Here is a 20,487-nt window from a genome sequence, read left to right as displayed (position 1 = left end):
ATACGACGATCGTAAAATAAGTTATTGGTAATAAATTAGAAAAATTTAACATGGGGGTCCCTGCACGCGTTGACGATTGTGTGTTTATCAGTATCTAATCATGAAATCAGTTTTTATTTTTAAGTCTATACAATATGCCTATTTCTATAAGTGTGTATACTGGAAAATGGCACTGTGTCTATATCACAAAATATAATATTTAATAAAAACCCAATCATTAGTCGATGCAATCGCGAACGAGCTCATGTGGCATGTTCTATAGTATTATAGTAACGTACGTGTTCGGTGTTAATTTTTTTAGTGCAGATGAAGTTCACACTCCTAATTTGTATGAATATTTGATTTTTTTTTTATTTTGATTTGTGACTTTTTTAATAAAACTAGTAAAATGAGTGACGATCCGAACAGTCGATCACGTTTGAGTGGCTATAAGTATAAAAAAATCGCGGAAGAAAAAAAAATTAAACTAAATAAGTTAGTGCAAAAAACCCCAAAAATAGATTCTTTTTTTAAACCAAACATTATTTTAAATGAAGTTGACACTACACAAAAAACGTTCGCTAGTTGTTCAAACTCGGATACCAGTACTACGGACATCACTTATATTCAAAACGTCACATCCTCAGAAAGTTTTTCAAATAATAATATTGAGAAAAATGATGTACCAATAGTCGGTTTAATCAGCGAGGATCCTGCAGAATGGGTAATTAATGATTTGGCAATTGATCGCTTATTACTAAAAGAAATAAAACAAAATATTGACTATGATTTATCGTCAACAAAAGTAAAGTTTGGGAATAAAACACGATACTTAAAAAAAGTGTATTTTATCGGAAACTTTTAAATGGAGAACAACAGCTTCGAAAATTTTTAATTTATTCTTGTAGTAAAAATGCATTGTTTTGTATTCCCTGTCGAATGTTTGGAGGTTCTACCAAACTTGCTACAGAAGGTTTAACGGACTGGAGAAATGTTATTAAGGTTGTAAAACAACATGAAGTCTCCAACGAACATACTAACTGTCAAATAGTATTTTTACGTAGGAGTAATAATATTGGGAGAATATATAGTGATCTCTGTGTTCAAATAAACAATGAAATAGATTATACAATGAAATAGATTATTGGAAAAATGTGTTGAAAAGGGTTATTGCTGTTTTAAAAAAACTGGGAAGTCGCGGTCTTCCATTTAGAGGTTCCGTAGAAAAATTTGGAAGCCAAAATAATGGTAATTTTATGATGTGTTTATAATTAATATCTGAATTTGACCCTTTTCTAAGCAATCATATAGTTCAACATGGAAACCCGGGTAGTGGCCATACATCTTACCTTTCTTTTACGACATGTGATGAAATAATTACATTAATGACAACACAAGTTACTAATGTAATTTTAAAAGTGCAAAATATTTTTCGATTGTGATAGACTCAACTCCTGATATCAACCACACAGACCAGTTAGCATACGTTATTCGTTACGTTAGAGATGACGGTTTTCCTGTCGAACGCTTCATGTGTTTTTTTACCAAATGTTGGGCATAAGTCTGAAGCACTTGAAATGGCTGTAATGTCTTTTTTAACTAAAAATGATATTGATATAAACAACTGTAGAGGCCAGTCGTACGACAACGCCGCCAATATGTCTGGAATTTACTCGGGTTACAGGCAAGGATAGTAAAAAAAACCCCTTACGCGTATTACGTACCATGTGCTGCTCACTCGCTAAACTTGGTTGGGACTTGTGTAGCTGAATGCGTGAAAGAAGGAATATCGTTTTTTATTACGCGTCAACATCTTTATTCTTTTTTTTCTGCATCTACTAAACGATGGGATATTTTAAAGTCTAGCCCAACGCTCGGTAAAAAAGTTGTCAAAAGAGCAGACGGAACTCGGTGGTCTGCTCGGCATGAAGCTTGTGACAGCTTATATCAAAAATATGACGGTGTTATGAGAAGTTAAAGTTTATTAGAAGAAGATGATTTTGAAAAGGCGACGACACGTTGTGAAGCAGCTGGCTTAAGACGTCAACTTGACCGTTTTGAAACAGTTTTTATGACTGTATTTTGGAATGCAATTTTGGAGCGTTTTAATAGCACAAGTAAAGAGCTTCAAAAAGTAAATACAGATTTGGGAAAAGTAGTCGAACTCTATAAATCTTTAATTATCTTCATAACATTTATTCGAAATGATGAATGTTTTAATGAATATGTAATTTTGACAAAAAAAATAAAGAGTGAAGAGTACGAGTTTGATAAAGTAAGGACTAAAAAACGCAAACTCCAAGCAGGCGAGACAAGAGAAAATGAAGTCCATATGACTGGAAGTGATAAATTAAGAATAGAAACATATTTCACCATACTGGATCGTGTGAAGAGTGAAAATGAAAAGAGATGCACTGCTTATATTAATACATTTGACAAATATGACTTTTTGACTAATTTAATACTACTTTCACCTGAAGAAATAACTCAAAAAGCTAATAAGCTTCAAGAATTTTATAACGTTGATTTAGAAAAATCATTTGCTTGTGAATGTGTTCATTTTCGAGCATATCTTCAAAGTATAAATAAAAATATTGATGGAGTTAACGAGTTATCAATACTCTTACGCGGTAATAATTTATATACAGTTTTTCCTAAAGTAGATATTGCTCTACGTATGCTTTTATGTATGGCAATAACTAACTGTTCAGCCGAGAGGTCTTTTTCTACGTTAAAACGCGTAAAAAATTATTTGATAGCAAGTATGGAAGGGGATAAACTAAATTCACTGAGTTTATTGACAATTGAAACTAAACTAGTGAACAAAATGGACTTCGATGTCATAGTAGATGATTATGCGACTCAAAAGTCGCGCAGAAGGCCGATGAGTACTAGGCACTAACTATTTCATTTTGAATATAATTTAAAAATTAATTATTTAAGCATTTTTTACTACCATGTTTTTTATCATGATGTTTTATATCATATTTTTTATAATTAAGTTTTTCATATGAATGTATGTATACATTTTTATAACAGCTGTATATTTTTATTTTACATCAATAAAATTTTAAGTAATAAAGGAAACAACTATATTTGTATGCTTTAATAACATTTTTTAGACTAGAAAAATATTTATATTAAAAGGCGGCAATTTGTTTAGTGCTTAAAGCGGCACAATGGTTAAATCCGGCACTGTACCGTCAGCAGCCATAATTTCAACTGTCACCAAATGGTGCCTCATATTTGATAAAACCTAAATTGCCCAAAATTTGGCCATAGAAGCTGCCATTATAATTCAACTCTCCTTGATAAAATTGAGTTGCTAATTAAAAAGCAAAATTAATTAAATCTTTGTTAAAATTATAATATAATATTGATGAAGAATAATAGGTACTGTTATTATCCCCAAGTGTATTTAAAAATCGACGATACTATTCTGGTGATCTCAACATCGTTCCCGATCTCTCAAATTTAAAGACGTAGATGGTTAATGACTGCGACAAGCTTTCTGCATACTACGAGATGATTGCAAATACGTTACTGATATTGCTGCGCTTGGAAATCTTTTCGAGTAATAATTTTTAAATTTGGTAATTTTAAATAAACCTTTTTTTAATATAAAAATAATGTACTTAATTAATTTTGTAATTATTATTCCTAATTTTTAAATTAATTTGTTTATGTTTTGATAGTAATACCTATTGATTTTTTGGTTATAGATAAGTCAAAAAGCTGACATGGCCTCTATCTCTTAACCTTTGTTTTATTTGCGCAGGATTATCATTAGGATCCTAATTCTATTGAGAAGAACGTGTGTTGTCTAGTAACTTGTAAGTTGCTGTTATACAAATTCATACTGCTCTTACTTTGACATTTTTTCGAAGTATAGTGAATACACCTCGGTTGCCTGTTTGTAACCAAACCACAGTAGGAAAAAAATAAGAAGAGCGTTAGTTTAATTTGAGCTTTTAACTGTTGTAGTGTTCTTACCAATAGTTGACTAAATGAGAAATTGTTAGAGAACGCCGCTAAGTGTGAGCTGTGGTTCCGTCTTGTTGGAACCAGCTTCATCATCTCCACGTTCCTAGCGAACTGGTTTAGGTTAGGCCGCAGGAAATGACACGTATACCACTATCATGATTAAAAATAAGACGAGTGTGAAGTTAGCCATAAACGAGCCAGCAATATTTGATAACAGAAAAAGTGTCATGGCGTTGGTGTATGATGTGTTGCCAATACTCTATTATTCTAAGGGGAAGTCTATAAAACCGGCACCTATGGTTTTGCGGCCACCAGGAGCCGCCGAACCCGTGCACAAAAATATAGCCAACCGACCGACCGCCGCGGCGGTTGAGTCGATTTTTAACAACGTTCCGGTAGAAGCTTATTAATTAACTAATCATATAATTCGTTTTAAAATTATATATTAAATTTGTATTTAACTCATTACTTTTAAAGAAAATAAAATATAAATAAATCTGTACATATTTATTTAGAAACGAAATTCAAATATAATATATTACATTAGCGATACATTTATGCACACAGACCAAAAATATCAAAACATTATTATAAAATAAAGGTGTATTTAAAATACTTGTTTATACTTGTATAAACAGATTAGATTAACTAATCACATAGGTAAGAGTTTTGAGAATAAATTAAAAATATAATTTAAACGACATCTTTTATTAATTTTTTCCAAAAATGAAGTTACTTACATACAACTTAGTAATAATTTAGTGAATCATGTCTAATAAATACATTTATTGTTATTTATTTTTAAATAGGTAATATTAGACGTTAATTGACAACTAGAAATAATTGGTATGATAATATATAATATAATAATACTATAGTAATTATAAATATTTATGTCACGAAGAATTTACAAACTCAAACATACACATCTTTGTTAATTTAATAAAGCGTAAAATATATAAAAGACATAAATATATTTCCTTTGGACTTCGGTGATGACTTGAAACCACAATTTGAACAAACGCAAGCAGCTGAAAAAAAATTACATAGAAATTAGAATTTGAATACTTATAATTTTCTTTTGATAAAGGTATTGTATACACAACAACCATTGGCGCAAATAGAACGTACTTATGCCCCCAAATTAAAACAAGTTCCCCGAAACAAAATCCTCATTATGGGTCATAAGTATTTTTTTGGGAGTACTTAAATGTTAATTTTGATTACAATTTAAGACTTGATATTATTTTTCTAAAAAATATATGTGCGTCACAATACCTGTATGTAATGCATTTGTAATCTGTATGACATTGTCTAATAAAAGTAAGAAATAACCCTCTACATCTTCCTTTTAAAATACAATTTTGCATTTTCACATACAGATTGAACGCTTTTTATTGTATCATATAAAACCAAATACTTTAATAATTATTTTTTTTTAATAGCAATTATTTCATCGCAACCATTATAGAATCAACACTTGGTAATGTGTGCTTCACGTTGTTGTAGTTCAAAAAGATCAAATACTTCTTTATTCTACATGAAGCTATTATTTGTTTTTTCAATGCAAAATGATCATAAATTACTTAACAAAAAGGAAAATCACTATAACTATTCCATCTTAACAATTTAACGATTACATAACAAAATAAAATATTACCTTTATTAAAGTATGTCTAGAATAACACATAGAAAACATGCAATTGATAATAAACATCATCTTCATCAGATCATTACAGCTTTGACTTCAACGAGCATAAACAATCTGAAATTAAGTTAACAATAAATTATCACGGTTTAGAATAAATTAATAAAACTTACCAAAAAAATTGGCGATTAGAAATATAGCAATCAAAAATATTAACATGTTCCCATAATGAAACCATAATGACTTGTTTATAAAAACTGAAACAGAAGAACAAAACAATTGAGTATCAATGTATTTATTTCATACAGTAATAGTCATAATATACCTGTTAAGTTAATTAAGTAGTAAAGTTAGTTTGCACCATGCTAATAAATTGTAATTCATTTTTCATCAGTACCCGTTATTATCATATTATGATCATCATTTTGATTTGAACCCATTAGCAATATCTAAATAAACCTGTAATAAATTATATTATCAAAAGTCAAAACGAATAATGTTACAAGAAGATTATTTTTAAAAGTTTTTAAGTACTAATGTTATTACCTGAAAACATCTACCAAGGACATTGTTATTTGAATATTGTCAAGTACATACCTGGAAAACAAATTAAATTAGTTATTGAATGATTGAATAAACATTAAAATGAAAAGTAAAAACACGATATTATGCCGTCCCACTTTTGCAGACTTCGGACTGTCATTTACACATACAGGTTATATTACATTATCAACTAATAAGGGTTATCAGTGAAATAATAACACAGTTAACACTTATTAGCGACTTTTATAATAATATAAGTATGTATAAATGGTGTGGTTACATAATACCGTACTTATTTTGATGGGTATTAAATGTTAAGTACAAATTGGAAGTTAGCATTAATTATATAAAAAAGTCATAAATAAATAGATGCCAACTAAACATATTTAAGGAGACTTTTCATCCAAATTTTAATTTCAGCTATAATTACACCGGCACACAAAAAAAATAAAGTAGAATGTGCATTTCACCGGACCTACCTACGGGTACGTATTTTGGTGCGCTGAATCCGAATTCAAGGTCAGTTTGACCCCTACACCCTTGAAATTTCGAGAGAACTTCGAAATACCGCAAAAATGATGAAAATCGGCAGTTTTAATGATAAAAAATTTTTTTGGAACTAATCTAAGCGTGATTTTCATGTATTTCGATCCGCTGAATATGAATCGAAACTTTATTGAGACCACGAGCCGTTTTAAATGTGAAAAAATCACACAAAACTCTCGAAAATTCCGAAAAAATATAGTTTTCATGATAAAAAAAACTTCTTCTGGTCCAATTCAAATAAAATTTTATATCTTTTGATGTCTTCAATTCGCATCTTAATTTTTTTAGTCTATTCACCCTCTAGAGCTGGAAAAATTAAAAAAAATTGTAAAAAAGACCATTCATAACAGAAAAAAAATTGATTGAACATTATTTAATGCCTAAAATAAAAACTCTATAACGTAGATAAATCAAATAACTTGAAATCTTTGAAAAACACAAGACATAAAAAGATAGAAAGAAATGATTTTTACGAATCCTAAACTTTCCTTCGTTTGTATCGCACTCTTTTATCCTCAAATGATCTTCGTAGTGGATTCCTCTTTCGTTTACGATTTTCTTCGGGTACTTCTCTTTCTAACATCCAACAAAAATCTGCCATCATGTTAACACTCCAATTTCCTTGGTATCTACTCTCCATTTCACTGATGTCTTGGTGAAAACGTTCTCCCTGTTCTTCACTATAGTCTCCACAATTGTCAGGGAAGTGGTCGAGATGAGAATCTAAAAAGTGTAATTTGAGATTTATTAAACAACCCAAATTTTTGTAGTTTTCCAGCAATGCGTCAACTAAAGTGCTGTAACCCTCACTTTTGTTATTTCCCAAAAAGTTTTTTGAAACATTTTTGAAGCTTACCCAAGCTGCTTTTTCTGTATCGCTCATTGTTCCTTCAAAATTTGCATCCTGAAATAAAGATCGTATTTGGGGTCCATCAAAAATTCCCTCTTTCAATTTCGCATCACTTATTGCAGGGAACTTTCCTCTCAAGTACGCAAAACAATCACCATCTTTATTCAGAGCTTTCACGTACTGTTTTATGAGTCCCAACTTGATATGTAGTGGTGGCAGCAAATATTTGGAAGGCTGAATTAAGGGTGGTCGTATAACGTTATGGGAACCTGGATTTAATGCAGATCTTGATGGCCATTCTTTTTTGACATAGTGATTTTTCCGGTCTCTGCTATCAAACAAACATAGATAGCAAGGATGTTTGGTGAATCCCGATTGCTGACCTAAAAGAAGTGTTGCAATTTTGAGATCTCCACAAATTTTCCAGTTATGCTCTGAATATTTTATTTTTCCCAATACGATCTGTAAATTTTCATAAGTTTCTTTCAGTTTTGTCGAATGAGCTATTGGAATCGGCGCAAATTCATTCCCAATATGAAGCAAAACAGCTTTAAGACTTCGTTTCGATGAATCGATAAAAAGTCTCCACTCATCGTCCTTATACGTGTTCGGTTTCAATTCATCAACTAAAGCTCTAACATCTGAACAGTAAACCACCGAATTTGATCATCGTTCATAAAAAATTTCCGGAATTTCTTTTCCCTATTTCGATAGAATGTTACTGATACACCTTTAGCCAACAAATGTTTTTCTTTCAACCTTGACGCAAGTAATTCAGCTCCATCTTTCGGTAAAGCCAAGTCTCGAACCAGTTCATTAAGTTCTTCTCGGCTAAACGTTTCAGGGTCTTTTGTTTGTCCGCCAGGTAAGTACTCTTCATCTTCTGAATATTCTTCTTCCGAACTTTCTTCAACTAGCGTATCGTCTTCTTCTACATCCATTTCTTCAACCGTATTAATTTCCTCGACAACTTCTATTTTTTGTGGCTTAATAGCTGATGAAACATTGGCGTATACAATTTTGTTTTTTGTATTCCGGGTGAACCCGGTAGTATCTGTCATACAGAAATAACAATTCTGTAAACCAGTTGGTGAAGACCATATCATTGGTATTGTGAATTTCAAGTTGTCCTGTTTCTTGTTTTTTTTCCACCGGGTTAACATTATGTTACATCGACTACAAATCGTATGTGGAACCCATGCTGAATCCAAATTAGTAATTTGGAGACGAAAACATTCTTCATAAATTTGTTTGATCTTATCAGAAAACGATCTTCGATTCCTTTCCAAATTGAATTCTCCACAAATGTAACAAAATGAATCAGGACTTTTATTACACATATGAGAATTACTTCTTGTAATAGTATCTTCTCCAGTAGCCAAGTTTCCCACTTCTGAAGAGCTGCAGTCGCTGGATGACGACGCCTGCGGGCCTGCTTCCTCACCCTGATCAGACGCCGATACTGGGTTTCCGACTCCCTGCATCGTAAAGTACTTATCACTTGTACCTGCCATGACGGCACACACGCCGTTAACCCAGGGACTCTGCCAGATGGTTCTGTTGCCCACCGTCACCACGTGGAGGTGCCCTGGTTACAGGCACAAGCAATTTAGTCTTCAAAAGTCAGAAACAAGAGTGAAAAAAGAAAAAAAATTACTTTTTTCGGAATTTTGGAGGGTTTGTGTGATTTTTTTACATTTAAAACGGCTCGTGGTCTCAATAAAGTTTCGATTCATATTCAGCGGATCGAAATACATAAAAACCACGCTTAGTTTAGTTCCAAAAAATTTTTTTATCATTAAAACTGCCGATTTTCATCATTTTTGCGGTTTTTCGAAGTTTTCTCGAAATTTCGAGGGTGTAGGGGTCAAACTGACCTTGAATTCGGATTCAGCGCACCAAAATACGTACCCGTAGGTAGGTCCGGTGAAATGCACATTCTACTTTATTTTTTTTGTGTGCCGGTGTTATTTACGACACAGCAAGCAATAAAATACAATATCGTTTATATCGACCATTGTTTTCTCGTTATTATTTTTTAAAACACATGTTTCTGCAATCCAACGAAAACAAAATGAACAGTTCACCCAATTAGTATAAACACATTTCGATTCAAAGTGGTTGTCCGAATGCCGACCGCAGTATAGACACACGTTCGTCATGTCGTCAGAGTTTTCTAACAGAAAGCTCTTCAAGAAGTCTCTATACGCGTAAGGGTCAAATTTAAAATCGTATTGTTTTCCACTCATATAACTAAATGCGTAATAAATAATAAACACACCACAGTTATATACATCGTTTTGTGTTGGTACGTTTTCTAACGAATCGTTAACTAATTTGATATCCGATAACGTACGTTTGCTATCGCAAACGAAATTTGAATTCAACGCGTGTTTTACAGTCTTAATACGTTGAGTTAGTAGACGACTATTTTCCTCAAAAGGGAGGGGATCCATAATTAAACACGTTCCTTTTTCGACATTTACAATTACGACAATCCAATGTTTGCCAACTTGCCAAGGCATAATAATGACACTGTTGTTATTCACAGTAATTATTTCGTTACATTTTTCGCCATAGTCTCTTTTCTCCATTAGTTTCGTTACTTTATTACAAAGCAAGACAAGCGTATTCGTATTTGCTAGCCTTTTCGCATAGGTCGCCAAACAGATATCAATAACGAAATTAGACACCCAAGCTTGTCCACTCAACGTATCGAATTCCCGGAACTCTAAGTCGTTTAACAAGCCAGTATTATTTTCATTTTTTTAAATAAAAATATATTTTCCGACATCGTAACTTTTACTACCAGCCAAAGTAATTTTCCGGTAATGCATCAAGTCTTTCGGTAAACCGTTGGGATATAGTTCTTTTTCGGGAATGTCGTCAGTAACTACCGATCGATTATAAGGAGTTCCTGTTGTCATCGACGCTGACTTTTTATCAGTGTTGGGAATTATCTAGATAATTTTATCTAGATAAATCATCTAGATAAAAAATTGTAAATAACATCTTATCTAGATAAAAAAAATAAATCATCTTATTATCTTATTTAGATAAACAAATCGGTTATCTGTGGTAATTAATCTAGATAAAAATTGTAACTATTTTTTAAGTTATTTATTCGTGGGTTTTACAAAAACAGGTTTCGGGATCCGACGAAACGCATAATGTAGTCCTAGCCTAAAAATATTAGTATACCTAGGTCCTAATGAATAGTGATTAGTGATATAAGAATATATTATTAATACATTGGGGTTGGCTTGTTAGACAAGTCCAATATTCCATTGTAATCCAATGTGTTTTAATCGATTATACAAAACGTCTTTTACCTATTTTTAATAGGTAGAAGTAGATAAGAGTTATATATGTATTATCGTATAATTTATTATTTATATTCGTAGTTCTCGACTACAGTGCTCAGTTTTTATTTAATGTTGATAATTTTTTTCCCAGTAATCTCGAAATAATTACTAGTGCTATATAAAACTTGTTTATAAGAACTTTTACGATAATAATTTCAAGATTAACATTGACCAAAATCCCAACAAAAAAAATGGTCGAAAGTGCAGGTGTTTATTTGAGCAGAATGGTTATAAATTATATTTTACAAATATATATACATGTCAGGCGAGTCCTGTATCAGTAACTACATATAGGGTAAAGAGTAAAGACTATAAAAGTAAAATAGTAAATAGTAATACAAGTCCAATAAACAATGAGCCGTTTCCAAAAAGTTATTTGTATTTTCAATCAAAATAAAATAACAAGACCTTGTAATAAACATTTTAAACATAATGTGGGCTCTCCGTAGTCCGTAGACCGTATGTGGCCAAAACGATAGTTAAGCCTCAAAAAAGAACAATATGTTTATAAATAGTTTCAACCGATAATGAAATGTCCCGTCATCGATTATCGAGTTTGATAAACTCGTATTTACTTTTTATACCTATTTATACTATTACTGTTGCCTACATAAAAGATGACATAAACAGAGTACATGAAAATAATAAATGACAAATGAACAGAGTAGCCATAAATCACGAAATCTAATATAAGGAAAATTTGCTCTTTGACGTAACTGTCCATTTCTTAGTACATACGTCTTATTGGTTATTAAATTATTCTGTAATCTGTGAAAATACTTTGTTTCACTCATACATTTTCGTATAACATTTTATGAAGGTTAAAATTTAATTTATCTATTTTTCATCTAGATAAAATTGTATTTATCTTTATCTTCTAGCTAAATAAATGTTAAATGAATAATTTAATATCTTATCTAGATGATATAATACTCAATTATCCGTTATCTTATCTAGATAACTTTAAAGTTATCTTTTCCCAACACTGCTTTTTATCAATTTTAAATGATTGACCATTTTCATCCAATAATGACGGAAAACTATTTTGTTCCTCGTTTTCAGCTACGTTTACAACTACATTATTTTTATTCAACGTAGCAGTAGCGCTATCGAGCTTAAGCCTTTCTAACTGGAATGGGCGGAACAATTTGGATTGCAAATGTCTCTGTTGTTTTTCTTTTTTTCCCCTTTCTTCGACAGCGTCCATATGAGTTTCATCGACTGATTCTACTTTGAGTCTTTTAAAACTCTTATTAATCTGTTCGTTGTCAACATTATGCAGTTTATTACCCAATTTGTTAACTGGACGAGTCAACCTTTTTTTTCTTATTTTTAAATTTACTTGTTTACACACGGTTTCTACGTGCTCTCGCAAAGCGTGTACAAATCTTCCGCATTTCTCTCTAGAATGAGGCAACATATCATGCTTTACTGTTTTAAACCAAGATTCTACTGTCGCATTACTCATTCGTACTTCTACACCGTTGTTAAGTTTGTAATTAACAATAGGAGCCCATAGTGGTGTAAACGGTAAACACTTTTCTAGAAAATCTTGTAAATAGGCCTTATCAAAATAATCGTTTTTTTCCAACCCGTCTTCGGATATTTCTGCCGAAATATCGGTTTCAACCATGTTTTTTAAGTTAAGAAACCTATTATACATCTTCGACTTTTTCGTTTCAGACTGGTATAATTTTTGGTTTATATCATCTCTAAAACCTTCATCCCCGTCTTTATTTTCCTCTTTAAATTCTAGGTATTTTGTTTTACAATCGTTTTGCAAACAACTTAGAGCGAAATTTAGCTCTTTAGTTTTAAAAGGCGACAACAATACGGTTGCAAATAATTTAAACCATAGTTCAATATCAATAATACTTGTGATGTTGAATACTGACATATCCAATTAATTACTGCGTTAGCTCGTTTTTTCCTATTCACTCGAGTGTCATTACCGCTCGTTTGAAAATTACCGTGAACATGATCAACTATTATCTTTGTATAATGGTTGGCGCACACATTTATAACTGTAATTCTGGGACCACTAAGTCCTACGTTTTCATATAATATGTTGTAACACCAATTCAGGTAATCAAATATAGACGTAAAGCCGTTAAAGCCAATGCAAAGCGCGTGCATTTGGGCATAGCTAAAGTCTGTCACGATATTGGTGAATATAGGCCAACTAGATTTGTTTTTCAACGCAAAAACTTTAAAAGCACACAGCCACTGTGAAATAGCACAAACGTCATGCGCCGAACTCACCATTTCGAGAATGGGGCAATTCACCCTCGAATTACAAGGTAATTCGAAAGACGTGACCAAAGCGTAATATAACACTCTTTTATGGTCTACGTCAGCTTTCCGTACAACCGTGCCGGTAGCGTCCAAAAAGCCAGTTACAGGTTTACGCGTATCCAATGTTTTTAATAAATCTAACTGTTCTGTACTATAAACATGAACGTACGCCGGTAACCTGACATGATGCAAATAATTAATATTTGCATCATGTTTATATATATATATATATATATATATAAGCAAATCGAGGCTTGGGGTACCTAAGGGCTAAGATTTTAAACGGAATCATACTAGATAGTTCGATTTTAGATGTCATTGCGTCCAGACTGAGCAAATCCAACGTGTTTATTTTAGTTTATTTTATAGTTTTTAATATTTGCGTGCGTTTAGAGTGTTTTTTACATACAAATTATGTCGAACGATAATTTGGAACGAACCAAAGATATCTGGAACGAAAGTTTAGTTCTGAAATTAATCGACTTAATACGGGAAAATGAAATCATTTGGAACCCCGTCAACCCCTTATATAAAATTCGTAATCGACGGGTTGATGCATTGAATGTAGTCGCGAATTCCTTAAACGTACCCATATCCGAAGTGGAAAGAAAATGGAAAATCGTTCAGGCTCAGTTCCGCAGAGAGCAGAATAAAGTGACTTCAAAAAAATCTGGAGCGGGAACTGAGTACAATTTTATAAGCTCATGGTTTGCTTATAACCATTTATTGTTTTTAGCCGATAAAAATGTGCCAAAAAAAAGTAGAGATACTTTTTGTCACCAAAGGGTAAGTACACATCTTACGTACAATATTAAAAAAAAATTAAAACGTTTTAAAATAGCCAAAATTGCATTTTTTAAATAATTATTAATAATTAATTTTTTTCTAATAATCATCGAAACTTAATAACTAGAAATTTAAAAATTGTTATTCGAACTGATGTTGCCAAGCTACTCGCCCATTCGTTGAAAAATATTTGGCGTAACGCTCTCGAATATCGTATGCTGCTACAGTAGAATTTCTACCATATTTTGTTAATGATAAAAACGACGTTTTATCTGAGGTTTCATGTCTCCATGTTCCATTTTTTAATGCTCCGTTAGATATATCTTCGGTGTCAAAAATATCATTAGGTGTATAAATATTTCGGGACGTATTACTTTTTCTTAAAAAGTTGTGAAGGTGAACACATGCCATGACAATACATTTAACTTTATCCGGTTGTAAAAGAAGCGGTTTTCTTAAAACACGAAAAACTGAAGCCATAATTCCAAATGCGTTTTCCACCACTCTCCGCGCTCTGGACAAGCGATAATTAAATGCACGTTGTTGTGTTCCTGGTAAATGTGTAGCAGGAAAAGGTTTCATTAAATTTTCTTTTAACGGAAACGCATCATCACATACAAATACGTATGGAGTTTCAATAATTTGTTCCGGGAGAGGCTTTGGACGCGGTAAGTTAAGACTACCATCGTATAATTTGCTGGCTAATATTGTGTCCTTAAAAACTCCCCCGTCAGAAATTCTACCTTGACAGCTAACACTTGCAAATATAAATGAATAATGAGCATCGACTGCTCCTAGTAACACTACACTGAATGTCCCTTTATAATTAAAATAATCTGTGCCACTATTAAATGGTGCTTGCATTACATCGTGTTTACCATCGATGGCACCTAAACACTGCGGAAAATTCCATATTTCAAAAAAATCTTTGGCTACTAGCTCCCACTCTCTTGGTGACTCAGGCATCTAAAAAAAAATTTTAAATTCAGTTTTTAAAAAAAGTCAAAAAATGCTTATATTTTTACGACTACTATAGGGTAGGTTTTACGTTTAAAAGTTATTTGCTTTGCGCAACGAATTCGATTGCTAAAAATCATGTTTTCAATTTTTTTTATGTAGATATTCATGTGTTTAATAAGATAGTGTTATTATAATTTTAATGCAACTTCTATTTTTTTATAGTATTTTAAAATATTAGACAAAATGGGGTAAATAATAATATTATTTACTGAAATTTCATATTAAGCCAAAAATTCTTATCGTGCTCTTATAAATTATACTTTTGGGCGCCTAAATTGGCATTTCAGGCCCTATGCGGCTGTTCAACGCACACTCAATTTTACGAAATTTACATAATAATTTATATACAAATTTAGATACTACTATCGTATTTTATTTAATCGTTATACAAATCATACAACTTTTAAACGAAAAAAAATAGACAAATAACAACATAACAACGTATTTGTACAAATAACGTCACACAGTATTTTTCCAAACATTTTCACTAAAGTGATTTTAAAAATAATAAATCATTTAACTTAAAATTAAAAAAAAAAAATTCAGTGTTGTGATCTCTTTTAAATATTTCTATCAAAATTAAAAATGCATACATAATTTTTAGTTAAAAAAATAACTGTACTGGTGTTTTACTGAGTGTTGTAACACGTCCTGTTTTCATGTTAAAAACCATGTTAGGCTATTGTTTTCCTAAATTTTTAAGCAAAGTGGTCAGTTTAATTGTTTATTGTTGAATTAGGATAGCGAAGATTCGGACAACGGCATGATCACGGTTGACGACGATGGACAAGAAATAAAAAAAATTAAACTGAGTTCAGCACCGACTGGCAAATTAAAAAAAAGCATTTCTTCCGAGGATCCTCGAGTAGAAGAAACATACGCAATACTTAAAGAGTATACACAAAAAAATAAGCAACGGACTCATGCTGTCGTTTTCGGTGAATACGTGGGGAAAAAATTAGAAACTTACACTGATTTAATACGTCTACAAACAGAACATAAAATTAACAATATTCTTTATGAAGCAGATATGCTAATGCTTAATTCTTCCACTTCCATCTCGACTTTGACCACAACTTCTACTACAAATTCTTCTCCTTTACTAACTCCATTAACTTCTCAAACTCCTCCTATAGCCTCATCTTCAGACAATTCTTTTATACCAATCATTTCTTCCGGTCAAATTTCTAACAACTCTTATGTGCCTTTTCATTCCTCTGATACCTTGCTTCCTTTATACCCCTACATAGATCCGCTTTTCAACAACATTTATCCATATCCTCCGGCTTCGACGTCAAATTAGTATTAAATATATTTTAATATTGTATAATTGTATACATTTTTTAAAAATATATAAACAAGTATAAGTATTCTGAATTTACCTGTACATATGATTTTAATCCATGAATTATAGCTTCGCACACTTCTGGTACTATCATTGAAATTAATTGTTTCGAAACTTTGAATAAGTACATTAGGCTAGTGTAAGAATCGCCTGTGGCTAGGAACCGCAATGTTATAGCCAATCTAACATCGGGCTGTATTGCCTCTCTTAGGAGGGTATCGTTTTTTTTAATTTTTGGACCAATGATTTCCAACAGAGCCTCAAAATCTGTCGGAGACATTCGGGTAAAGTTCTTAAACCCTTGGTTTTCCAGTCTAATGTCGTTTAGTAAGTCACTCCCATTGTACCGCGGTCTACTATTAAAAATTGCTCTTTGCCACAACAGGCGCTTTTTAGTTTTAGATTTTTGTTTTTTTAAGGCTAATTTAGTACAAATAAACGCCGCACTAGCTACAATAACATCTTCGTCACTCATATTTAAAAGGAAAAAAACTTATAATATTAAAATACAGATAATTTTCTTATTCGGCACACTAGTACGCTACACTAACGACTGATTGAATTGTGCTACATTACACCTATGGCTAAGTATTATTACGCGGGTTGGTAAAAAATAAATTTGAGCGAACACAGATAGATCACAACGAACCTTGTTCGCGTACATGCTGACGCACAAGTTCGCCAACACCGGGCAACATTTCGTCGAACAAGTGCGCGCACAATGTTTCCTAGTGTGGACCCGGCTTAAGGCACGCCCAGCTGCCCAGCGGCCTTCAATATTATACAATAACGTTCTATAACACAACTACCGAGAAATACTTATAAATACATTTACGTTATTTTCATTTTTTTTTGGCCGTCTGGTAGCTTGAAAAAATAATATATTTCTTATAATTGCGAGGTTTACCTTTTACTCGGAGGTTTCAAATACAATTTTTATATAACCTCATAATAGTAAATAGTATAATGTACGAGTATTTGTAATAATAATTGTATTTATTGATAAAATAACGATTTCGAAAATAATAATACTTTTTAATATAATATAACAACACATTGATATTGTTAGAATAATTTGATATAAATAATTAAATAATAATTTAGATTATCATTGTTTTAGATGATTATGAATACACATTAGTAAACGAAACTTAGGCTTATATTTACAACAAACATTAGAAAACACACAACATTTAACGCACATTTTTTTTTTCTATAATAATATAGTAAAACAATAATTTATTTTATTATTTCATGATTTATATTTGTATTGTATAAATTATTTTTAACGGCGCGAGAATAATATGCAGATCATAAAAATATAAAACATACACCTCACTTTGGTATTTTGCTCACCGCTACAATTATTCTTTGATTTATCTTCTATTATCTTCTGTTTTCTCCTTTTTCTTCCTAAACAAGTAATCACATTTGTAAATTTCAATTACATACAAAATAATTATTGTCACATTTCTTATATTTATAATACAATAAACAAAAAGTTTGGTGAGTTTAAATTAGTTAGAAATATATTTGCTAGAAATATCCAAAAAATTAGACATTTGAGAGTTAAATCATACAGGACCGTAATTGGGGGCTTGGGGGTCGCAAATTCGTTAAATAAATGTCATACACAAATACAATTTATAAGAATGCTCATAAAATATTCATGAGGGGTTGTCAAAAAAAAAAAAAACAAAAAATGTCGACTTCCAAACTTTTAATTGACGACTAAAATGTTTGGGTAAATTAGTAATAATAAAAAAAAAAGTATAAAGCGTAATTAAAAAACAAATCGAAATTTGAAAAAATCAAGTTTATATCTTCTAGAAAAACACAAAACCAAAAAAAAAATGGAAAATTAATGAATCAAAAAGAGCATAGTATAATGTATCAGAATAAAAAAAAATGTTTTGAATTTTTGACTGTAAATGTTTTAAGTACTTAATTAAAAAGAACCCAGGTTTAAATATTATTTAAGTACTTAAGTAAAAAACATTACTTTATTAAGGGGGGGGGGGGGGTAAAGTTAATTCGTGCAAAAAACGGTGAATTTTTGTGAATTTTTTTAAACGACACAGTTAGAATCTATTAATTAAAACTAATGGTACATTAAAGTATAACATTCGAAGAATATTGTGTAATATTTTCATGTAGAAATATTATAAAAATCGGCTAATTTGTTATTGTAAAATAAAAAATATTAACAAATTTGAAAAAAAATCTCCAGCGTTACCTCGTAAGTTATGTACAGAAATAGTGTTCAAAATTTCAAAAGGATCGGTGTAGTAGTTTTAAAGTTATGAGAGTCACCGACTTTGAAAACGTGAGTTGTGGGAAAAACGCTTTAAAGTTAACGATAGTGCGCTCGGGCCGGGCAGCTATAAAATTCCGACAACTCATAACGTCGTCAATTTTGTTCCGATCGACTTGAAATTTTGACACAATATTCTTGAGATATTATGCATTCAGTTAACAAAAAAAAAAAAAAAAAAAAATTTAATACCTTACCCCCCCCCTAATTGGACGGCTCCTTTTGGATGGCGGTGGTTTCTTCCTCGGCGGCTAGGGGAGGTGGGTTTTCGGCCGTCTCTTTGGCGGCGGCGGCTGCAGCGGGTTTTGCTGCCCCTTCAGCAGGGGCAGGAGGGGTCTTTTGTTTACCCCCGTCCTGCCCCTTCTTCTTGGGGAATTCCGCTGCCCGGTGGCCTCTGACGTTGCACAGATTACAACCTGAAATATATTATAAGGTTAGTTGAGGTTATACATAATATGAGAAAATCGGTTAACCGATATAGTAACAATTTACGCCCTTTGAAAGGCTTTTGGGACACCGGTGCCGCCGCCGCCGCCTCTTTTTCTACCACGACCTCCCTTTCCGCCACCACCGCCACGCCCACCCTCGTACGTGTGGAATATAAAATTGACCATCTGTCAACATAAATATGTGTAAAATTTAATATAATTTCCAAGTTATATTTCATTTTCATAACAATTATTCGCGTTGCCCAAAACATAAATAATAAAAAAATTGTTTTTTAAAAAGCTGAGAAAATTTTACAAATGTGTGTAAGTTTCAAATTGAGTACTCTCAAAAAATGCCTAACAATTAGGTGAAAATTTGAAAAAAATAACTGGGAAAAATAACCTATTTGAAACTTATTTTATCGAAAGACTAATGCAAAGTATGTAGTTTTTTGTTATTTGTTGCTTTGGAAATAAATTTATGACATAACTGCATAGATGACCGAATTCGGCACAAAAAACTGACCCATTTGGATGTAAAGTACCTTCATCTAGCGTTAAAATTGTGAATTGTAGATGAACAATAAACAACTGAAAATATTATCACCGCGTCGGGTAAAAACTATTTCTTTCATGCTATCATAACAAAAAATTGAAACTACCGAATTTAAAAAAAAAAATACTACCTTGTAGGGAATGTTGTGGAGAATATTTTAAAAGTAACAACAGTTTTTTTAGTATAATCGTTTTTGAAATACAACAAAAACTTATTGTGTGCCCAATATGGGACAACATGCATAAAAAGTTATTATAATTTGTTACTTATATTATTAAAAAAAAAAAATATGATAATTACACAAATCATGTTTTTTAATTATCTTATATAATATATATCACAAATAAATGTCAGTAATAAAAAAAAAAAATGAATACCAATTATGACAACATTTGTTTTGAGTGCATATTGTTCCAGGTATGGCACAAACAAAAATTGTGTTTTTTAATGCATGATGGCCATAAGTGGCACAAACATACATTTGGTGCGCGTTGTGCCATATTAGGCACGAATTAAACTAAAATAATAACTGGGAAAAATAACCAAAATAATGAAATTATTTGTTCTCACCGCTATTTGAAACTTATTTTATCGAAAGACTAATGCAAAGTATGTATTTTAGATAACTTACCTCTTGAAGCCGTCCAATTTTGCGCACCTTCTGCACTCTACTGAAAGAAGAAACGACTTGAGTCCGCTACTAACTTAACCAAACTTTTACCACCGGTGACCAAACCGGCTTTTTATCGCAATTTAATAATATAAGGTTTCCACGATAGTATCTAGTCGTTTAGTGAACTACATAAATTATTTTATTACTTATTATCA

This window comes from Adelges cooleyi, unplaced genomic scaffold (genome assembly GCF_023614345.1).
Source record: "Adelges cooleyi isolate 19-005CV unplaced genomic scaffold, UGA_ACOO_1.1 ACOO_flye_CR_arks_rails_tigmint_CR_PRNA_784, whole genome shotgun sequence".
In the NCBI taxonomy this organism is placed as follows: domain Eukaryota; kingdom Metazoa; phylum Arthropoda; class Insecta; order Hemiptera; family Adelgidae; genus Adelges; species Adelges cooleyi.
This window is presented reverse-complemented; position numbering follows the sequence as displayed.